Here is a 6,265-nt window from a genome sequence, read left to right as displayed (position 1 = left end):
CAGTGTCCTTGGGTACTCCCTCAGTTGTTTTTCTCCTTGATGGACCAAATTCCAGACAAGGAGCCACTTAGGAAAAGGTGCATTCTCTCCCAGACTTGGAGGCAGAGGGAATATAATGGTTTCTGTTCTCATCTGGGTGGATCAATCATAAGAGAGAGGAAGAGAGAGGGCGAGGGGTAGGAGGAGGGGGATGAAAGGGGAGGGAAAGAGGGAGAAGGAGCATCAGAAGTAGGGCAGGGCTAGCCCTCAAGTCTTCCTCTAGCCAGGCACCACAACCTTGGGAACATCATCATCCAGGAACCAAGCACAGGGTTGGGGACGCGGGTGGAGTGGGTGGGCGGGAGTGGCCACTGGGGAACATGTCTTATTCACCATTACCTGGGTGGAGTGGGTGGGTGGGAGCAGCCACTGGGGAACAGATGGAACCAAGCACAGGGTTGGAGGTGTGGGTGGAGGATGGGCAGGGGTGGCCACCGGGGAACTTGTCTCATTCACTGTTACCCATTTTCCATGTGAGAGGGACCTGCTTCAGGAAAAAGCCAAAGAAGAGAAAGGCATCCCAGGATCTAGAGAAAGTTTTGGGTGACAGCACCCCAGTCTTTAGATGTAGACGGTTTAAATAATCTCACTCTCCAACTGACAGGCCCTTGACTCAGTCTCAAACGAATTGAAGATGTCAGAATTTGACTGAAAGAAAAAAATGAACATGACAGGCTGTCTCTTACTCCTCAGCGTGTGGCTCAAACTCTTTATTTTTATTTTTTACTGGCTTTAGAACATAGCACATAATTTGCATAAATTTCTATTTTTTCAGATCTGCAAAAGGTCTCCTATAGCCCAGACTGCCCTTAAACTTGGCATGTGGTTGAGGATAACCTTGAGTTTGCTTCCCCGTCTCCACCTCCCAAGCATTAGGGTTTCAGTGATGCATCTCCACACTGAACTTTTTTGGCAATGGTGGGTGTGGTGGGTGAGTTGGGGGTCTATGAAGAGAAAGATCATGGGCGTGGCTTCTCATGGGTGCAAACTGCCTCACCTCTGTTGACTTTTTCTTCTACACCTTTTGCCTGCCCGCTTGTTTTTGCCCCTTCTGGAGTTTTCTGACAGTTTTTTAGAACTGGTGGAGTCATCTAGAGCAAAGACTCAGAGGATGGCCTGTTCGCCAGTGATTCACATCCATGCTTCGAATGCCAGTAAATCATTGGCTTCACCTCACCTCAGACAAGCTGGTACCACACAGACAGGGGCTGCGGAGAGATGATGAAGATAATCCCCCCCAAAGGACAGCTCAAAAGAGTTTCATTTAGTTATGACACTTTGGACTTCCCAGGGCATTTCCTTGGTGTGGGGGGAGAGAAACAGAGAGAGAGAGAGAGAGAGAGAGAGAGAGAGAGAGAGAGAGAAGAGAAGAGAAGAGAAGAGAAGAGAAGAGAAGAGAAGAGAAGAGAAGAGAAGGGGGGAGAGAGAGAGAAAGAGAGAGAGAGGAGAAGGAGGAGAGGAGAGGGAGAAGGGGAGAGGGAGAAAGGAAGAGAGAGAGAGAGACCAAGACCCAGTCAATACATTTGCTTCACCAGGAAAGTCGCCCTCACTGTGATTGATTTTTCAGCTGTGAGAAATTGTCCCATCTCGCCCTCATATCTCTGATGAGGGAGGCTTTGCTGGGCCAAGTACTGGTCTCAGCCTAGAGCAACACCGCTAAGCAATTACTTGTTAGAAATGCAGAGTGCCAGGCCTGGCCCCAGCTCTGTGAGTCTACATTTCAGCAAGGTCCCAGGGATGCGCCCCCCCCCCCATGTGTGTGTGTGTCTGTTAGCCTGGTTGGCCAGCAAACATGAGGCTCCACCATCCCCACCTCTCCAGCACCATGGTTATAAGTGTGCACCACCATGCCCATGGCTCCAGGGAGTGAACTCAGGCCCTACCTGCTTACGAAACAGGTGCTTTACTGACTGAGCTCTCTCTCCAGCTTGTGACTGGTGACTTTTAATGATGTTAGAAATAAGGACTAGCTAAGGAAGTCAATGGGTGCTGGTTTGTAGCGCAACACCTGCTCTACGCGCTACAGTACCTTTTCAGGTTCACGAGTTGGGCAAGGGGCTGGAGATTGACACACACAGACAGACAGAAAAAGACATGGGTGCCAAGAATGTTCCTTTATTGTGTTCCAGGGCAGCTAATATAGGGTCTCCTTGACTAATGGCCATGTCCTAACTCTCAGCTACAAGCCCACCAGAAACCACTCCTCTGCCATCAGGAACTCCTGAGGGTCTCGTGTTCAGAGCAGCTTCAAGCATAGGTAAACAAGGTGTTTACTCTGGCAGGCAGGGGGGTCATAGGAAATTCAGGGTCTGGGGGTCCACAGTGCCCAACACTAGGCAATGCGCTAAGGGAGGGAATCTCACGTGGACCATGTCCTTGAAACACCTCATCAAATGCTTGAGCCAGCTGCTAGGATTGTGCCAGGTTTTCTTGACGAAGAGACAGAAATTTCCTCATGTTGGGGAGATGCAGTGAGAAGCAGGGCCTGGTTTGAATTCTTTTTAAACCATACGGCAGGTCCTGCTCACCATTCTTAATCCATCTGAAGGAATTAAATAGGCAGTCTCAAGATCTCACCTGTTCACACACCTGGTCCTCAGATGTGCTCTGAGTCTTCAAAGTACCAGGCACATGCAAAGGGGCGACCTTAGAAGGAAGGGGATGGATCCACCTCCTCAGCACACTTCTAGTGTGGAGTGGTCCTAGGAAGGGGGAAGAGGCTGAAGAATACGGAACCTCTCCTACTCCACTGCGGTGGGAATGTGGTGAGAAGCTCTCTGTGGGTTTATTATGTTTAGACACTTGAGCCCCCACTGACAGTGCTGTCCTGGAAGGTTGTGGAACCTGTCGGAGGTGGGACCTCGCTGGAGGAAGTGAGTTGCTGGGGTGTGCGTCTGGTCCCATTTCCGGCCCTCTCTGCTTCCTGATTGGCTGCCATGTGAACAGGCAGCCCACTTGCCTCCTGTCACAGAGCCACTGTTGCCACAACTTCCCGGCACATACGGAGTTGTTCTAGTTTTGTTTCTGTTGCTACGATTTGGATTATAATTCTGGGTCACAGTCTCTCATCGTAGGGAAGCCAAGGCAGCAACAACTTGAAGCAGCGAGTCACATCTGATCAAGGGTAGAACGAGAACAGATGTATGCATGCATTTTGCATTCTCCCCTTCTGTACAGCCCATTATCCAGACCTAGAGAATGCTGCCTGCTGCTGCCTGCTTTTAGGCTGGATACACCCACACGAATTTAGACAACCCAGAGACCCGCCCACAGACTGACCTGATTTGGACAGCCACTGAGGTTCTTCCTAGGAGATGCCAGATCATGTTAAGTGGCCACTCTCCCAAGTACTGTAGTTGGTGAGGGCAGGGGTCAGCTCTCCTGCTCCTGAGGCCAGCTCTCCCACCTGCCACAGGCTACAAGGGGTGGCGGGGAGAGAGATGGCATCTCTCCTTCACCCACTCCACTGGATGGCAGATGAGGGATGGGCCCAGATCTCCCGTGCGTGCTCACGGGGCCAGATCACCTGGGCCCTGTCAACAGGGTTAGGTCTACTGTGCTACCTGGGCAAGGTTCAGGGCCCAGTCTTCTGAGGGCTGCAGTCAGTGATAGGCAGTGTCGGCTCTCCCACTCTGTGACCCTGGGACCAGCTTTCCTGATTGCAGTTGGCGTTGTTATTTAGAAGAAGCTGCACACAAGAGAAAGACGCCATGTGGCAGAGCTCAGGTGGAGGGTTTCTTTATTGGTGGAAAGTAAATGAGGAAAGGAGGGGAGGGGAGACCAGCCTCTGGGGACAGGAGTGGCAGAAGAGAAGAGAGGAGAGAGAGAGAGAGAGAGAGAGAGAGAGAGAGAGAGAGAGAGAGGGGAGGAGAGAAGAGAAGAGAAGAGAAGAGGAGAGGTGAGAGGTGGGCAGGGCCCTTTAAGGGAGAACGTAGTGAATGTGCACAGGTGTTCTTAGTAGCTACAGTTGAGGATGCACACCCCAAGGTCTGGCCAGTACAGATGCTTGAATACTAACAGTAGGTGTTGAGGGGTGAGGGGTCATCTCTCCCTTGATCTCTCCACCGCTGACAGACAGGTAGTGGGGCTAGCTCCCCTATTCTCACACCTTCATGGCTGGCTCACCTGCACCCCAGTCAACAGCTCCATTATGTTGCTCAGGTAAGGTGCAGGGCCTGCTCTGCTGAGTGCTGCAGTTGGTGAGGAGCAAGGGCAGCTTTTCCTAGTGCTGCAGCTAGGGAGGGACGGAGCTGCAGCCAGGGAGAAACAAGACTGCAGCCAGGGAGGGACAGAGCCATCTCTGTGTGACCCCATTCTCACTGCCTTCAGTGATAACAGGAGCCACAGACCTCACCACAGAACGTGGCTGGGGCAAGGTCACAGACCCAGACATGGCCCTTGACAGCATTCCAGGCCCAGATGATACCAAGGGCTCAGGGTGGCAGCACAGGCCACTCAGATCCGTATGGCTCCAGCAATGGCACAACCCTCAGGCACTAATATGGCCGTAGGTGGTGGCCCAAACCCCTGACATCCACGTGGTCTTTGGTGGCAACACAGACCCTGGCTGCCTGAACCAACACAGACCCAGAAATGGTCCTTGTCAGCAGCCTGGGCCTGGATGTCACCATCGATGACCGTTTTCTTGATTGGCTAGTTTTATCCATCCCACGTTGCTGTTTAGCGGAAGACCCTGGCGGGAATCAAATAAACAAAAGTGTACACCAGCAATTAACACATACAAGAACACAGTAAGAATGGGAATGGGCACACCAGCGATAAGGTGTGTGATAGAGCAAGGAGGTGGAAATACTGGGTCTTACTTAGAGAGACTCAGCGGGGAGGGCGGGTATCTCTGAGAGATGGTGAGGGCTGAATGAGAAGAAGGACCTAATTACAGGTGGGTCTGGAGGAGAGCATTCAGGTGGAGGAAACCTCAGCAGCAAAGGCCTGGGGCATGGAGGATTTGAGTCTAGGGAACAAGGGGGGGGGAGGAGGAATTCCCTAGAGGGCATGGGAGCCACAGAGATCACACTGTTTGGACTCCTAGTTCAGGGGAAGAGCTGAGATTTTCCTAAGATGCGATGGGAGACCCTACAGAGCTGAACAAGACCTCGCTATGTTCTGCATTTTGCTTTCCAGTCGCACAGCTGCTGCGTGGAGAATAGATCTCAGAGGAGGCCGGAGCGCGTGAAAATTGTCTCAGCCAAAGAGGCCGAAACCTCAAGATTTATAGAAGGGTATTAAATCTAACTGTAAAAGATCAGCTTAAATTTGAAAGATATCAGTTAACTAAAGGATTAAGATTATGGTATGCTTTGATTTCTGGAAGTTAAGGACTTTCATTTCCTTTTTTTGGAGGGAAGGAGGGAGGGGGAGGGGAGGTGGGAAAGAGGGAGAAGAAGGAGGGAGAATATATATATATAAACATACACATATATGTACATACATATATACTCACACACATGCGCACACATACACACACATACATATATATCCCTGGCACCAAAGGAAAGCCATTGTCTATTACCTCAGTTACCTGGATGTGGCAGTCCTTACCTTCAGGGCTCCTCTTGGTTAGCATCCACTAAAAGTCATTTACTTTAACTTCAGTTCAACAGAAAAATGGAAAAGATTGTGTTGAAATTGCATGTTAAGAGGAAGGCCACAATCACCTTCAGTGTTTACTGTGTAGGTGGGTGGCCCCACATAGAAAATTCCACACACCACTTCCAATATATAAATTCAAAAATATATGTGTGTGTGTGTGTGTGTGTGTAAAGAGAGAAAGAAAGAGAGGGAAAGAGAGGGAGTGTGAGAGAAGGGGGGGAGGGAGGGAGAGAGAGAGAGAGAGAGAGAGAGAGAGAGAGAGAGAGAGAGAGAGGTGCACCTTCCTTGGTTCAAGCAGAGTCCTGCCATGGGTACTCTAAACGGGGTGGGGGTGATGCATCTTACTCCCCCAGTCCCAGCATTCCATGGGTCCCCTCATAAAGATCTGAGATAGATTGTGGAAGGAGACAGGGCCAGCAGCACCCCCAACTTCCAGGGTTGTTTCCCCCAGGAGAGGAAGCCAGTGAAAGCCTGCCGAGACTCCGACTCACCTCTTCCGTGCTTCATGGGGCCACATACGATTTCGGAAAATTGTACTAAGTAAATAACTAATTGTATCCCTTTATCCTAACTAATCTTCCTGGAAACTCGTCGAGCGTTCAGGAAGCGGGGGGGG

This window comes from Alexandromys fortis, unplaced genomic scaffold, assembly GCF_014885135.2.
Source record: "Alexandromys fortis isolate MF-2015 unplaced genomic scaffold, M_Fortis_MF-2015_v1.1 scaffold_81, whole genome shotgun sequence".
NCBI lineage: Eukaryota > Metazoa > Chordata > Mammalia > Rodentia > Cricetidae > Alexandromys > Alexandromys fortis.
The sequence above is the reverse complement of the archived record's forward strand: the minus strand, read 5'-3'. Positions refer to the sequence as shown.